The sequence below is a fragment of the Chlorocebus sabaeus genome, chromosome 2, assembly GCF_047675955.1.
Source record: "Chlorocebus sabaeus isolate Y175 chromosome 2, mChlSab1.0.hap1, whole genome shotgun sequence".
In the NCBI taxonomy this organism is placed as follows: Eukaryota; Metazoa; Chordata; class Mammalia; order Primates; family Cercopithecidae; genus Chlorocebus; species Chlorocebus sabaeus.
This window is the reverse complement of record NC_132905.1, coordinates 19,923,405-19,941,404: the sequence shown is the minus strand read 5'-3', so window position 1 is coordinate 19,941,404 and position 18,000 is coordinate 19,923,405.

Below are 18,000 nucleotides of genomic sequence, written 5' to 3'. Positions count from 1 at the left end.
GTGAAACCCCGTCTCTACTAAAAATACAAAAAACTAGCCGGGCGAGGCGGCGGGCGCCTGTAGTCCCAGCTACTCGGGAGGCTGAGACAGGAGAATGGCGGGAACCCGGGAGGCGGACCTTGCAGTGAGCTGAGATCCGGCCACTGTACTCCAGCCTGGGCGGCAGACCGAGACTCCGTCTCAAAAAAAAAAAAAAAAAAAAAAAAAAAAAAAAAGAAAACTTTTTCTGCCTCAACGAAGCCACATTTTAACACTAATGTCTCACGCTGTGGACTCAAGAAAATCTAATTTAAAACAGAGCCAGGCAACGGCTTCCATTGACTGACTGGCTGGAGGGAGCTGCAGGCTAACTAGGAATTAGGAATTAGCCACAACAGAAGTGCATTGGTTTTATCTCAAGAAATATCCTGCTTTACACCTGTCGTGGCAGATGTGCCCACTGCTTGGGTGGCAGGACACTTTGATTGTCTCACCAAGACTGTGTGGAAAGGGGTGGGGTACTTCTCCAAAGGGAAAAGTGGGCTGCTGTCACCCATAAAAGGGGTGGAGGGAAAGGGCAGGCAGAAACAGTCAATGTCTTCCGTAGCTCCAGGTCACGTCTGCCTGCTGCTGATACCGCATTCGTATCTGCAGCCTGTGTGTCTCCTCCACACCACGCCTCTGTGTCCACTGTCCTCCTAGTCAGTCGCCTACGTGGATGTCCCTCTGACACCTGGCGAAACATGATGTGTTTCTAATTGAGCAGGTTATCTTTCCCTCTAAGCCTGGTCTCCTGGCCTTTCCCCAGTGCCTTCCAATTTAATTGAATCAAATCGAATGTAATTCACCTCCTCCCATCCGTCTGGCTTCTGGGTTATTTAATACCCCCCCAAACTTTGGAAATATTTTAATGGGTTAATATATTATTTTTTAAATAAAAAATAGTTTTAACAAAAGAAAAATATACCTCTGTAGAAAATTTAGAAAATATAAGGACTCAGGCACCTTATCTTTTTTATCCGCTGGTTAGCCCTGGGAGGCAGACAGTATTATTTATCCCCATTTTACAGATGAGGAAACTGAGGCTCAGAGAGGAACGTGGCTTACTGCTTTCACACAGGTCAGAAGGATCTATGCCGGATTTGAGCCCAGGTCTTTCTGGTTGCGAGCTGGAGGCGATCTTGTCTTTGGGATACTCCGTTGAGGCGCTTGGCCTTTGCCTCAGAAGCACTCGACTTGGCCCCCTCTTGAGGATGTCCGCTGGCAGCATTTGGTCATGGTGTTGCAGAGTGCCTAGGAGCCACACTGACTCTGAGAAGCCCTGCCTCACACACCCACCCCTCTGTGTGGCCTTGGGCACACTGCCCAAGCCTCTGTGCCCAGTTTACTCCTCGGAAAAATGGGGATGATGATAGTAATCATAGGCTTCCCTTAGAGGGCTAGGAGAGAATGGAATGACCAGTGTGGTAGAACACTGCCTGGCTCGCAGCATCTGATAATGGCTTAGATATTTGTCCCCTCCAAATCTCAGGTCAAAATGTGACCCGCATTGTTGGAGGTGGGGCCTGATGGGAGATGTTTGGGTCTTGGGGGTGGATCCCTCAGGAATGGTGTGGTGCCCTCCCATGGTAATGGGTTCACCCCAGGCCCAGTTGTTAGAAAGAGTCTGGTACCTCCCACCTCCTCTCTCTTGCTTCCCTCTCTGGCTGTGTTATCTGCGCAGGCCAGCTACGCTTCGCGTCCCGCCATGAGTGGAAGCAGCCTGAGAACCTCACTAGAAGCCAAGCAGATGCTGGTGCCATGCAGAACTGTGGTCCAAGCAAACTTCTTTTCTGTATACATTACCCAGTTTCAGATATTCCTTTATAGCATCACAGAACAGACTAATACAGCATCCAACAACATTAGCCACTGCTACTGTTATCATTAGTATTTTAAGTGTGTGCATTTTAACTGCTGGTACACTGTGTGAACTGGCTTGGATGTCTGTCCCCTCCAAATCTCATGTGGGACTGTAATCTCCAGTGTTGGAGGTGGGGCTTGGTGGGAGGCGTCTGGATCATGGCGGCATATTCCTCAGGCTTGGCTGGGCGCCATCCCCGTGGTGATGAGTGAACTAACAGGAGATCTGGTTGTTTAAAGGTGTGTGGCACCTCCCCCCTCTCTTGTTCCTGCTCTTGCCATGTGACACACGGGCTCCCCTTTGCCTTCCACCATGGCTGTAAATTCCCTCTGGCCTCACCAGAAGCAGATGCCAGCACCCCACTTCCTGTACAGCTTGCAGAACCAAGAACAAATTAAACCTGTTTTCTTTATAAAGACACAGACTCAGGCATTTATTTATATCAGTGCATGAACAGCCCCATACACTGGGCATACGGGTTATATCCTGCTTTCCTTCAATTTACTATTATGAGCATTTTTATGTCACAATATATTCCTCAAAACATTATTTGAATGACTGTATAATAGTCCATCATTTAAATATATTCATAACTTACTCTGTAGTTAACCATTCACCTGTTTCTGGACAATTAGGGGTGTGTGTGGGTGTTTGTTGTAATAAAAAACTCTAAACCAAAAATCCTTGTCTGGTTATTTTCTTAGAGTAGAATTTTACACCTGGAACTCCTGGGTGAGAAGGTATAAACAGTTTAAAGTCTCCAGCAACACACTGATAATTGCTTCAAAGGAAAGCTCTCAACCGTTTACTCTCAGCAGTGTGTATATTAGGGCTGTCCTCACCACACCCTTTCAGGCAGCCAGGTGAGCTTTTTTTAAAGTTCACCTTTGTTGCTATTTATTTACAAGGCAGGTTTTACTACATGTCCCTGGGATGGTGGGGGTAGGTCCCATGCCCAAGGTGCTTCCAGCTATGCTGCCTGTTACAATGTTCTTAAATTAGCTAACAGTCCCATAAGCCCTGGGTGGACATATTCACCTGTTTCCTGCCTGCTGTGTTTTCCTGCGGGTGGAAATATAATTTCAGTGCTGGAAATTTTCTTTTTTTTTTTTTTTTTGAGATGGAGTCTTGCTGTGTTGCCCAGGCTGGAGTGCAGTGGCACCATCTTGGCTCACTACAACCTCCATCTCCTGGGTTCAAGCAAGTCTCCTGCCTCAGCCCCCCGAGTAGCTGGGATTACAGGCTCACGCCACCCTGTCCAGCTAATCTTTTTTGTACTTTTTGTAGAGACAGGGTTTCACCATGTTGGCCAGGCTGATATCAAACTCCTGACCTCAAGTAATCCACCCTCCTTGGCCTCCCAAAGTGTTGGGATTACAGGTGTGAGCCACCGTGCCTGGCCAATACGTTGGTTTTTCTGTTTCTCTGTTGCCCCTGCTTTAAGGTGTTTAGCATGTGGCTTCCCTCCCTGGTGACGGCACAGTTCCAAAGCCCAGTAATAGATTTTAAAGAAATCTGACTCAGGTAAGGTACAAGCTTAGCTGGACTGGCCCATTATCTGAAATCTGTGTGTGACCTTCCCAACTGATACTGCCAATACTTGTGTGTGTTTCAACTTCAGATTCCCATTCAGTATACTCACCCTTTAAGTTACCCCTACTACTAGTATCCTGACCTCCCAGAAAGAGGGCTAGAGTTTTATTTTGTTGAAGTAAAATCAGTATTCCCCAGTGCTCTGTATTTTACAAAATGCATTCACACATGACTGCTTTGATCCTCAGAATGATTCTGGGAGTTACATAAGTTTATCTCCATTTTGCAGATGAGGCCCAGAGAGGTGAAGCCATTTGAGCTCGTGAGTGACAGATCTCAAGCCCTACTCTTTCTAAATTGTGCTGCCTTCAGAAAAGAGCCAGAAGGATGAAAATTACTTTAGAAAGATGAATACCAGCTTTGAAGGAATAAAAGCTGACGAGGAATTGAAGGAGTTGGGGCGCGAGCTTGAACAGGGTTGCGTGTTTGGCCCTTGATTGTAAAGGCCCATTGTTGTACCTGTTCCTGTTACTTGGGGAGTTGCAGCAGAAGGAACAGCGGCCTGAGACTCTAGAGAGCTGGGGAACATGTTCCCTCTCATCCCTCCAGGGCCACCACTTCTGGTGGGCCCTTGGGCAAGTCAGTGTACTTTCTGAGTCTCAGTTTCCCCATTTGCAGAATGGAAATAACTATCCCAGTCTACCAACTTAGAAGAATTGCTTTGAGGATCTGATAAGGTGGTGTAGATGCTGCTGCCTTGGGGGCTTTAAAGTCTGGAGCTCAAGCGACCCCTTAAGTTGGGCTTACTTAGTAACTCCAGGGTTGGGCAGAACAGGACTCCAATGAGGGTTCTTTTCTTTTTCCCTTTTTTTTCTTTCCCTATCTCTTAACTTTTATCTTTATTATTTTACAATGCCCTTGTAAGATGAAACAAGTGTTGCTGAATTTTTTTTTCTTTTTTAACCTTTATTTTAGAATTGGGGTACATGTGCAGGTTTGTTACATAGGTATATTGTGGGCTGCTGAGGTTTGGAGTACGAATGAATTAGTCATCCCAGTGGTGAGCATAGTCCCCGATAAGTAGTATTTTTCAGCCCTTACTTCCGTCCCTCTCCATTCTTGTATTCCCCAGTGTCTGCTGTTCCCGTTTTTATGACCATGTGTACTCAATGTTTAGCTCCCACTTAGAAGTAACAACATGCCCAGCACTTTGGGGGGCCGAGGTGGGTGGATCACGAGGTCAAGAGATCGAGACCATCCTGACTAAGACAGTGAAACCCTGTCTCTACTAAAAACACAAAAAATTAGCCAGGCGTGGTGGTGGGCACCTGTAGTCCCAGCTACTTGGGAGACTGAGGCAGGAGAATCACTTGAACCGGGGAGGTGGAAGTTGCAGTGAGCTGAGATTGCGCTACTGCATTCCAGCCTGGGCAACAGAGCAAGACTCCGTCTCAAAACAACAACAACAACAACAACAAAAATGTGATGCATGATTTTGTTTTCTGTTTCTATGTTAATCCACTTAGGATAATGGCCTCCAGCTGCATCCACGTTGCTACAAAAGACACGATTTCATTCTTTTATATGGCTGCCTAATATTCCATGGTGTATATGTACCATATTGTCTTTATCCAATCCACTGTTGATCCACACCTGGGTTGATTCCATGTCTATGCTATTGTGAATAGCACTGCAATGAACATATGGGTGCATGTGTCTTTGTGGTAGAATGATTTCTTTTCCTTTGAGTATAATGTATCCAGTATTGGGATGGTGCTGAAATACTTAAAGTAGAAATGAAAATTGTCACGTGCTCCACCATGCCCTTCCATTCTACTCTGCAGAGAGACAGCCACTGTTTGTGGTTTAGTACACCTGGTTCCAGGCTTTACATAAACTAAACCCATGCATATTTCTCTGTGTATACTTTTTCAGTACACGTACATGTGCACTTGTTCATACAGTTTGTTCTTTAAATTTTATAAAAATGTCCTCTATACTGCATCTCATAATTATCCCCCTCATAATTTTAAGACCTTGCTATATCAGAGCTACTTTTCTATTCTAGAAAGACATGGCCAGGCATGGTCTCACGCCTGTAATCCTAGCACTCTGGGAGGCCGAGGCGGGTGGATCACCTGAGGTCAGAAGTTCAACACCAGCCTGGCCAACATGGTGAAATCCTGTCTCTACTAAAAATACAAAAATTAGCCGGGCATGGTGGCGCACGCCTGTAATCCTAACTATTCAGGAGGCTGAGGCAGGAGAATCGCTTGAATCTGGGAGGCAGAGTTTGCAGTGAGCCGAGATCTCGCCATTGCACTCCAGCCTGGACAACAAGAGCGAAACTCCGTCTCAGAAGAAAAAAAAAAAAAAAAGACATACAAACTCTTCTCACTATCTGGGCATTTTACAGGTATATATATTTAATGTATTAATTTGGGTTATTACCAATTTTTATTATTTATTTATTTATTTTGAGACAGAGTCTCACTGTCACTCAGGCTGGAATACAGTGGTGCGATCTCGGCTCACTGCAACTTCTACCTCCCGGGTTCAAGTGATTCTCCTGCCTCAGCCTCCCAAGTAGCTGAGATTAAGGCATGCGCCACCATATCTGGCTAATTTTTGTATTTTTAGTAGAGATGGGTTTTCAACATATTGGCCAGGCTGGTCTCAAACTCCTGACTTCAGGTGATCCACCTGCTTCAGCCTCCCAGAGTGCTGGGATTACAGGCGTGAGCCACCACACCTGGCCTGGTTATTACCAATGTTTAAAATACTACCAATTGTGCTGCATTAAAATGCTTGTCAAACAAGTTTGTACTCTTGTAAATGTATTTTGAAGTGAAGTTGCTGGTAACACAGATTGTAATATCTGATGGACAGGCAGAATTCCTGGATTCCACTCCCACCAGTGGTGTTTGGGGCACCCATTGGCCTGCGGTGGTTCTCAGCCAGAGATGCTTCTTCCTCTGAGGTTCTGCCCCTGAGGGGACATTTGGCAGTGCCTGGAGATATTTTTGGCTGTCACAACTTTGGGGATGGTGACAAACATGCTACTGATATCTAGTGGACAGAAGCCAGGGATGCTGCTTGACACCTTACAATAAACAGGAGAGTCCCCCACAACAAAGAATTATGTCAGTAGTTCCAAGGATGAGAAACCCTGGCCTCCACCAAGATTGCCAATGGTTGACAGTGTCATTCTTTTCAGTCTTGCCAATCTGGTAGTTTGAAAAATGATAATTTATTCTGTACCTCTTCAGGATAATAGAGAAATCTTTTATTTCTTTATATATTACTCGAATTTGATATAATGAACATGTATGATTTCTATAATTCTTTTGAAAAGTCATTAAGGATCTTTTATTTATTTATTTTTGAGGTGGCGTATTGCTCTGTTGCTCATGCTGGAGTGCAGTGGCATGACTCGGTTCACTGCAACCTCCACCTCCCAGGTTCAAGCAACTCTCCTGCCTCAGCCTCCTGAGTAGCTGGGACTACAGGCACCCGCCACCATGCCTGGCTAATTTTTGTATTTTTAGTAGAGATGGGGTTTCACCATGTTGGCCAGGCTGGTCTCGAACTCCTGACCTGGGATTACAGCCATGAGTCACTGCACTTGGCGCCATTAAGGTTTTTTTTTTTTTTAAGATCTATACCTCTTGGACCATTAACTGTTGACTGACTTTGCAGTGTGTTCCTAAGACAATTGTGTATGTGCCTGCTTGTTTTTCCCTGATAAGGTATAGAAAGAAGTCCTCAGTGTGGGCCTTGAGAATCCATCGTGCTTCAGGTTCCAGTCTCCCATCCTCTGGCCTTCAGAATTCCTCTATTGCTCTTCCAAACCATTTTCACCTGGTGGACACCCAGGCCCAGGGTCTGTCTCCAAGAATCATCTTGGCCCAGAGAGACTCCTTACCACTGAGCAGACCTCCAAAACAAAATGTACCTTGCGGCTGACCCTGGGAAACCCAGCACATACTCCATGGACTCATCTGCCCAGGGGCACATTTCATGCTCACGTTCATTTCCCAGCTTTGAAATCTGAGATCTATTTGCCCCGTGAACTTCCAGGGCTGTCAGAGCTGAGCCAAGCCCCCTGGTGCTGTTGCAGAGCTGGAGCTGGAGCTGCTGGCATAGGCTCTGGTGGGGGTCACATTCCCTCCTCATCTACACTACGTCCCGTCAGAGTGGAAATGCAGTGGAGCCCAGTCTTACCCACTCCCACTCCCCACCCCCTCCCCGGCAGGGCAAGGACTCCCGGAGCAGTGCCACGCTCCTTCCACTTGGTGCAGAGCGAGCCAGAGTCAGCCTGGAGGAAGTGTCCTGGGGAACTTGTTGATAACACTTGGATATTCCCAAGAAAATGTCCCACATGGTAGAAGTGGCGTAGACTTGCCTGCAGCCCTTGTGAATCATGTGGAGTGGGCTCCTCCAATAGCCGACGTTCAGAGTGGGCAGACAGCTCCTGGCCCTGGTGCTGGGCACAGGACTTCTGCCAGCAGTTCTGTGTGTTTGATCTGCAGCCCAGTGTGGTTTTCCAGTAAAGCAAAGGCGTATATGGAGGCTGCATGGTCTAAGTCTCCACTCCCTAGAATCCACACCAGTCATGTCGGGCACGCTGCGAGGCCATGCTGCGAGGCCATGTCCTCGCTGTGTCCAAGCTGCGAGGCCATGAATGCCTGAGACACCTAGGCATTGCTGACTTGGAGAGATGGCAGTAAGCAGGAGGGGAGGAGAGGACGTAAGGAGACGGATCTGAGTTCTCAGCCTGCCCTGCCGCCCGCCCTGGGCAGATAAATCACTGGACCTCTTGGGTTTCAGCTTCTTCATTAACTGTTTATTAAAAGCATTCACCCTTTTTCAATCTGAAGTTTTCTTAAAAACACTGCCAATTAGAGAAGGCTGGCTAAAATGAACTAGAGATTTAAAGTAGAGTTTAGAGTAAGTCCAGCTCCTGTCTCTTATTCAAAAGTAAGCAATGCTCAGAACAGGAAGAGAAAAAAAAAGAGATACGGCCAAGCAAAAAGTAACTCCTAAAGAACACCCATGATTCCACCCACTCAGAGGCCATGGCGTCCTGGTGGAAGCCTTCCAGATATGTGGTTCTTTTTCATTTGTTTTAGTGAAACGTAGTCTCACTCTGTCGCCTAGGCTGGAGTGCAGTGGTGAAATCTTGGCTCCCTGCAACCTCCGTCTCCCCTGTTCAAGCAATTCTCCTGCCTCAGCCTCCTGGGTAGCTGGGATTACAGGAGCCCCCGACCACATCTGGCTAATTTTTTTGTATTTTTACAGACATGACCCACCGCTCCTGGCCCCTTGTGTGTGTGTCTGTGTGTTTTTTTGAGATGGAGTTTTGCTCTTGTTGCCCAGGCTAGAGTGCAATGCTGGGATCTCGGCTCACTACCTCTGCCTCCTGGGTTCAAGCGATTCTCCTGCCACAGCCTCCCGGGTAGCTGGGATTACAGGCATCCGCGACCACACCTACCTCATTTTTATATTTTTAGTAGAGACAGGATTTCACTGCGTTGGCCAGGCTGGTCTCGAACTCCTGACCTCAGGTGATCCGCCCACCTCAGCCTCCCAAAGTGCTGGGATTACAGGCGTGAGCCAGCGCACTCGGCCCCTTGTGTGTTTCTTTTTGATAATTTTTATCACTGTAGGATAATTTGGCATCCTTTCATGCCCTTTTGAGCACTTTTGTCAGTCGTTCAAATTTCATGGGTTTTTTTTCCTTGATTTCTCTTTATGCTCTAATTCTTCCTTGCCCAGCTTCTATGTGCACTGCACTCATTGTGACAGCGATACAACCAGAATATCCTAAAGGGCCCACAAAAGACAGTTTGTTAAATTAAGCTCAGGATATTAGTAAGGGACAACAGCAAATTGCAAAACAGCCTGTATGGTCAGATCTCATTAAAGGTATTTTTTATATATATGCAAAGAAAATACTTAAAACACTGGTTCTTGTTTCAATGAGTCAAGAACCTCTCTGTGAATTGAATGAGAGGTAGAAACTCGAACCCAAATACACAACTTTAGTGAGTTCAGGGGCTCCCTTGCCGAAAAGCAGGCTACTAATCCTGGTTAAGAATCACAGATCTTGGCTGGGCGCGGTGGCTCAAGCCTGTAATCCCAGCACTTTGGGAGGCCGAGACGGGCGAATCACGAGGTCAGGAGATCGAGACCATCCTGGCTAACACGGTGAAACCCCGTCTCTACTAAAAAATACAAAAAACTAGCCAGGAGAGGTGGCGGGCGCCTGTAGTCCCAGCTACTCGGGAGGCTGAGGCAGGAGAATGGCGTAAACCCGGGAGGCGGAGCTTGCAGTGAGCTGAGATCCGGCCACTGCACTCCAGCCTGGACGACAGAGCCAGACTCCGTCTCAAAAAAAAAAAAAAAAAAAAAAGAATCACAGATCGACCAGGTGTTGTGGCTCACGCCTATAATTCCAGCACCTTGGGAGGCCGAGGCTGGCAGATCACTTGAGGTCAGGAGTTCGAGACCAGCCTGGACAACATGGTGAAACCCCGTCTCTACTAAAAATACAAAAATTAGCCAGGTGTGGTGGCGTGCACCTGTAGTCCCAGCTACTCAGAAGTTTGAATCACTTGAACTCAGGAGGCCGAGGTTGCAGTCAACTGAGATTGCGCCACTGCACTCCAGCCCAGGCAACAGAGTGAGACTTGTCTCAAAAAACAAACAAAGGACTAATATTTTCAACCAATTATATTTAAGTCAGCAAATATTTATTGGGCAGATGCTGTGAATATTATCTGCCGGACCCTCTGCCAGGTGCTGCAGACTCAACAGGTAGCCGCCACTCACCTTACTGAACTTACAGACTGGCAGAGACCAACACGGAAGTTATTCACACTCAGACAGTTTGTGTTTAACCAAACTGCCTTCATATCCCATGACCTCTGCCATAGCTCCCTCATTATGGAAACTGTCGGGAGGTCTGGGCGTAGGTGTGGTTTGATGAATCAACGTTGGCAGGGAAAGACACAGAGGAACCCCCAATCATCTCGCTCCCCATGTTCTTCTCGTGCCATGACCTGGCCTCCCTGCCTTTGAGGAGGCTGCATGTTCTAGCCCTGAGTGGAGGCCCTCTTCAAGCTCACACCCAACCCACAGTTCTCCCTGAAAGAAGGTCATTCAATCCCTGCATGTTCTTTTCAGAAACAGGATGTCCACTGCCCTGTGCCTCAGCCCCTTCCTGCTTGTTGGAACCTTTTCCTTATATTAAACTGCAACAGCCCTCCCTATAACTTCCTCTGATTGGTCCCAGAACCTCACAGAACAAGTCTTGTCATTTTCTCCAACCTGCAGATCTAAAGACCTTTAGATCTTCCTTGGGTGAAGCATGCAATCCCATGGTCTGCTCCTTGAGTAGATGCCCAGGGTCTGTGATGCCCTTCCCTGGCAGGAAGGGCCTGCAAACCCCTGCCGATTCACCAAACCGCACATGCCCAGACCTTCTAACAGAGTATCCATGAGCAGATGGCCACAGCATGGGGCAGCAAGGGCCAGACACCTGGGGGCCAGCTATGCTGATGACACTGAACAAACTTTCGCAGCTTCAACAGCTGGGTGGGGAAGGAAGAGAAGATGGACCAGCCCTGATCGGAGGACCTAATCGCTGTCCTCCCAAAAGGAGGGGCCTGTGTGCCTTACAGCGGAGCTTCTCACAATTAAAGTACATGCCACTCTCCTGGGAGTCTGCTAAGCTGTGGGCTTAGGGTAGGGCCTGAGACTCTGCATTTCTTACAAGCTCCCAGTGATGTGCTGATGCTTCAGACCATGCTTTGAGTAGCAAGACCCTGGGGCAGAGGGGAGGATCACAGTCCTCTAGGAGAGCTTTAAAAATAGGGAAAGTGGGCCGGGCGCGGTGGCTCAAGCCTGTAATCCCAGCACTTTGGGAGGCCGAGACGGGTGGATCACGAAGTCAGGAGATTGAGACCATCCTGGCTAACCCGGTGAAACCCCGTCTCTACTAAAAATATACAAAAAAAAAAAAAAAACTAGCCGGGTGAGGTGGCGGGCGCCTGTAGTCCCAGCTACTTGGGAGGCTGAGGCAGGAGAATGGCGTAAACCCGGGAGGCGGAGCTTGCAGTGAGCTGAGATCCGGCCATTGCACTCCAGCCTGGGCGACAGAGCGAGACTCCGTCTCAAAAAAAAAAAAAAAAAAAAATAGGGAAAGTGGCTGGGTGCAGTGGCTCATGCCTATAATCCCAGCACTTTGGGAGGCTGAGGTGGGCAAATGACCCGACGCCAGGAGTTCGACACCAGCCTGGCCAACACGGTGAAACCCTATCTCTACTAAAAATACAAAAATTAGCCGGGCGTGGTGGTGGGTGCCTGTAGTCCCAGCTGCTTGGGAGGCTGAGACAGAATTGCTTGAATCCAGGGGGCAGAGGTTGCAGAGAACAAAGATCATGCCACTGCACTCCAGCCTGGCGACACAGCGAGACTCTCTTTCAAAAATAAATAAATAGCCTTGGTGCCTATTTATTTATTTATATTTACAGTTTTTATTTATTTATGTTTTATTTATTTATATTTATTTTTATAAATTAATTTTTATAAATTTATTTGATAAATAGGCCGGGCACCTATTTATTTTTATTTATGTTTATATTTTTATTTATTTATATTTGTCTTATTTATATTCATATTATTTATTTATTTATTTATTTTATTACAGGCTCATACCTGTAATCCCAGCACTTTGGGAGGCCAAGACGGGCAGATCACTTGAGGGTCAAGAGTTTGAGACCAGCCTGGCTAACATGGTGAAACCCTATCTCTACTAAAAATACAAAAATTAACCAGTTGTTGTGGCAGGCACCTGTAATTCCAGCTACTCAGGGAGGCTGAGGCAGGAGAATCACTTAAACCCGAGAGGCAGAGGTTGCAGTGAGCTGAGATCATGCCACTGTACTCCAGTCTTGGCAACAGAGTGAGACTCCATCTTAAAAATAAATAATAAACAAACAAATAAATAAATGTGGATTCCCACGCCGTACTATAAATCAATTAAATCAGAATCTCTAGGGCTGGGTTCCTGGCATTGCTACTTTATAAAAGACCTTAGTTAGTTCTAAAGTGCACACAGGGTAAAAAATCACTGACTGACACCCTTCCGCTCCCCGCCACCTTCTCTTTCACTGCTTTAGCTTGAAATCTCTACTGGGTGAGACTGATGCCAGCCCAGTTTGGTTTGGAGCAGAAGCAGTGGTTCTCAGGATCACCTGGGAGCTTTATAAAATGTCCATGTCAGGGCTCCTGCCCCAGACCAACTGAATCAGAATTACTAGGTGTCAGGGCCAAGAGATTATTGTTTCAGAAAGCTACCCAGATGCTGCTGAGGTTCAGCCACCAGTGTAGAGTCTAATACAAGAACCATCTAGGATTACCACATTCTTCTGCTGAACATTCAGATTCAAAGTCTGGGGTGAGGACCAGGAACCTGTATGTTTAACAAGTGCCATACGTGATTTTCACGAGATGCAAGGTTGAGAAACACAGATGGAGGAAAGATCCCTGGATTGGAGTCAGTAAGACAGGGCTCCTGGCTGTGTGACTTCTCACAGGTCACTTACCCTCTCTGAGATTCATCTCTTCATCTGTAAAATAGAGATGATGATAGTAACTGCATGAGGCAGAGATCCATCTCTGCCCCCAGAGACCTGTGTTCTCAGTCCATAGGACGCAGTAGGTGTTGGAAAGAGGCTGCCACTCACCAGGGACTGCATTTCCCAGCTCCACTTTGCACTGAGGTGGGGCGACCACATGACTGAGTTGTGGCCAATGAATGTGGGCAGAAGTGAGGAATGCTGCTGCCCATAAAACCCCCATGATCCTCCACTCTCTCTTCCCATCTGCCCATCGGATATCAATGCCTGGGGGAATGTGAAAGCCCCAAGGGAAGGTTGATAGAACTCTTTGTTCCTCCCCACACTGCTGCCAACTGGACTTTATATTAGTGAAAAGTAAACTTCCATGTGTTTAGCTACTGAGACTTGTATCTGTTACAGTAAGGATCGCTATGTTACCAAACATACCGCCTCTGGGAGTGTGGCAAAAATTAAATGCTCTGATGCAGAGGTTGCAAACTGACAATGTATGGACTTGGATCCACCCTGTAGACATGTTCTGTTATGCCTGCCCCAGTGTTCTTTTTTATATAAATTTATCAATAAATTTTTTTTTTTTTTTTTTTTTTTTGAGATGGAGTCTCGCTCTGTCACTCAGGCTGGAATGCAGTGGCGCCATTTTGGTTCACTGCAACCTCTGCCTCCCAGGTTCAAGCGATTCTCCTGCCTCAACCTCCCAAGTAGCTGGTATTACAGCCGCACAGCACCATGCTCAGCTAATTTTGTATTTAGAGACGGGGCTTCGCCATATTGGCCAGGCTTGTCTCGAACGACTGACCTCAGGTGATCCACTGCCTTGGTCTCCCAGAGTGCTGGGATTACAGGCGGGAGCCACTGCACCCAGCCGAATTTATCAATAAATTTTTAAATGAGCAAATTCACACAAACATCCGGATTTCCAGGTTCGTGAAAACCCAGAATCGCTGGCACCTGGGTTTGCATTCCAGTGGCTGGACGAGGAGCGACTGTCGTGTTGAGAAGAACTTGTGCTCTCCAGTTTGCCACAGTCTCCACCACACAGCATTGCTTTACGCCTGGCTTGCCTCATTCATGGCACTTCTCCCATGCCTGCAGCTTCTCGAGTCAGTGAACCTATAGAATGAGACCACCACTTCTCCTGTTGTCCTTCCCAGCTTTTCCCCATTTCCCCTTTTCCCTAGTTTATAAGACAGGAGAAGGGGGAGAAAGCAAAAAGTTGGAAAGAAACAGAAGTAAAATAAATAAATAAATAGCTAGATGACCTTGGCACCACCACCTGGCCCTGGTGGTTAAAATAATAATAATAATATTAACCCCTGACCAAAACTACTAGTGTTATCTATAAATTCCAGACATTATATGAGAAAGCACTGTAAAACTTTTTGTTCTGTTAGCTGATGCATGTAGCCCCTCGTCACGTTTTCCACGCTTGCTTGATTTATCACGACCCTTTTACATGGATCCCTTAAAGTTGTAAGCCTTTAAAAAGGCCACGTATTTCTTCTTCAGGGAGCTTGGCTCTTAAGACGTGAGTCTGCCGATGCTCCCGGCCGGAAAAAAAAAAACCTCTTCCTTCTTTAATCTGGTGTCTGAGAAGTTTTGTGTGCGGCTCGTCCTGCTACAAACCCTGATGCAATAGATGTAGAAGTGATGCGTTAGCTGTTAAGATTTGTCACAGCAAAATTCAAGTGACTTCTTATTCTCAGGAAAGCCATTCTTGCCCAGAATTTGGAAGCAAAATATTCTGGGTGCTCCTTACAGGCTGAAAGATGTTCCCCACCCCAACCCTACCCATATCTGTGGCCATTTCAGCATCCACTATATGGAGGCAGAGGTAAGAGATGGGACAAGCTCAACTGGATTTGGGGGTCAGATAGCCCTGGGTCCCAACGCCAACTATGCTTGCTTCCTAGCTGGGGATTGGGGGCCAGGCATTTCTTGTTTTCCTTCTTTCTTTCTCTTTCTTTCTTTCTTTTTTTTTTTTTTTTTTTTTTTGAGATGGAGTTTCGTTCTTGTCACCCAGGCTGGAGTGCAATGGCGCAATCTAGGCTCACTGCAACCTCCACCTCCCGGGTTCAAGCAATTCTTCTGCCTCAGCCTCCCAAGTAACTGGGATTACAGGCACCCACAACCATGCCCAGCTAATTTTTGTATTTTCAGTAGAGACAGGGTTTCACCATGTTGGTCAGGCTGGCCTCGACCTCCTGACCTCTGGTGATTCGCCTGCCCCGGCCTCCCAAAGTGCTGGGATTACAGGTGTGAGCCACAGCCCTGGCCAGCATTTATTGTTTACTGAGTCACTGTTTCCATCTGTCAAATGTGGACATTAATGCCCTTTCCATGAGATTTTGGTAACAGGTCTAGCTCAGAAGGACACTCAGACAATGTGAAGTCCCTTCCCTTTTCCTGCAGTGTGAGGACCAGGACTGGCACGGGGAAATCAAGCAGTATCTTTTATTTTTTTTTTTTTCTGAACAACTTAGATTTTAAAAAATTTTAAAAACAATGGAATAATGCATGTCTACAATAGGTATATTAGTCAGCTTGGGCTGCCATAACAAAATATCACACCCGAGGTGGTTTACACATCAGAAACTAAATGAAAGAAGTAGACAGAAAAAAAAAAAATCAGAAACTCATTTTCTCACAGTTGTGGAAGCTGCAAATCCAAGATTAAGGTACCAGCAGGGTTGGTTTCTGTTGAGGCCCCCCTTGCTGACTTGCAGACAGCAACCTTCTCATTGTGTCCTCACAGGGCCTTTCTTCTGTGAGCACTCCTAGGTCTCTTCCTCTTAGAAGAAAAAGAGTCTTGTTGAATTGGGGCTTCGCCCTTATGACCTAATCTAACCTTTATTATGTCCTCAAAGGCTCTATTTTCATATGTAACCACATTAGGGATTACTTCATCATATCAATTTTGGGATGCACAATTAAGTCCATAACAGAAGGAAAACCAGAAACTCCAATTAAGAAAAATAAATAACAGGCCAGGTGCAGTGGCTGTAATCCCAGCACTTTGGGAGGCCAAGGAGGGTGGGTCATTTGAGGTTAGGAGTTCGAGACCAGCCCGGCCAACATGGTGAAACCCTGTCTCTACTAAAAATACAAAAATTAGCCAGGTGTAGTGACATGTGCTTGTAATCCTAGCTACTTGGGAGGCTGAGGCAGGAGAATTGTTTGAATCCAGGAGGTGGAGGTTGCAGTGAGCCGAGATTGTGCCACTGTACTCCAGCCTGGGTGACAAGAGTAAGACTCCATCTCAAAAAGAAAGAAAGAAAGAAAGAAAAATAAACAACAAAAAAAAACCCACTCATGATCTCTTCTTACCCTTGTCTCTACCCATCTCAATATAACCACATGACTGCTATTAAACTTTTATTTATATGTCTTAAAAAATTGAATTGTACATACATTTTTGGTAACCTGCTTTTTTCCTCTTTACATTTTAAAGGTTGTAATAACCTAAGCTAAATAGAATTTTTAAAACACCTTATATAATCAATACCTGTTCTTAAAATTTAAACATATCATGAAATCCTTCCTTATATTTAGTGGATATGAATTATTCCATGGTGCAGTATGATGACTCACACCTATAATCCCAATAATTTGGGAGGCCTAGATGGGCAGATTGCTTGAACTCAGGAGTTCAAGAACAGCCTGGGCAACATGGTGAAACCCCATCTCTATAAAAAGTACAAAAGTTAGCTAGGTATCGTGGCACAAGCCTGTTGTCCCAGCTACTCAGGAGGCTGAAGTGGGAGGATCACCTGAGCTTGTGGAAGTCGAGGCTGTGGTGAGCCATGATTGCATCACTGCACTCCAGCCTGGGCAACAGAGTGAGACCCTGTCTCAATCAATTAATTCATCCAACTGTGTTATAGATATACTCTAATTTTTAAGTCAAATCCCCTATTGTCTGGACACTTCAAAATTCATTTTCTATGGACTTAGTGTTCATTAGCTCTTGACTTTAGGCTACTACCATTCATATCCAGATGAGTCTCAGTTTCCCGATGTATATTATCAGGATAATAACAATATCGCAAGATAATGTCCATAAAGTGCTTAGCGCACTGTCTGGCACATGGAAAACCCTCGTAGCTGTTATTATGATTATTATAAATTTGTACAACCTTGTATACCTAGTCAATAGTTTCTATAGGATAAATTCCTAAAAGGTAAGTACATTTGACAGATTTTCTTTAAATTTCACCAAATTTTCTTCCTGAAAGGCTAGGCAAATCCACAATCTCTTATCTGAAATGAATTTTTGAATTTGGCTTTTGTGGGATTTTAGAAAGGTAATGTAGTGCTATACTAAATATTAATGAAATTCCCAGTGGGGGCTGGGGCAGCACCCCATAATCAAATACATTAATGTTTCTTTAGAGAAAGATAAATAAAAATCATAGTCTCATATCAGTTCAGTGCAGATGTTGCCACTAAATGAGTTTGTCTTAAACTTGTAACTTGTAGTGGGGATAGAGAGAGAAAACTTTTGATTTTATAACTTTGGACTTTAAAATTGCAGTTAGCAAATTATTGGCTTTCATAACTGGCAAGTTTAGTGGGCTGGAGCTGCAGGGTTGCTTAAGACAGCAACTCAGTTATTTCACCCAGAGGTCATTTGCTTCCAGCTCAGTACCCTGTCATTTGGTGTCAGCTTCATTCAAGCCTGGCTCCCCTCAAGAATGGCTGCCAGGAGCAGTGGAGGCTACAGGCTTCCTGGCCAAAGTTTAGCAAAAAGAGCAGCCACATCCCATGACTGGGTGCAGTGGTTCATGCCTGTAGTCCCAGCACATTGAGAGGCCAAGGTGGGCAGATCACCTGAGGTCAGGAGTTCAAAACCAGCCTGGCTAACATGGTATAACCTCGTCTCTACTAAAAATACAAAAGTTAGCCAGGTGTAGTGGCACATGACTGTAATCCCAGACACTT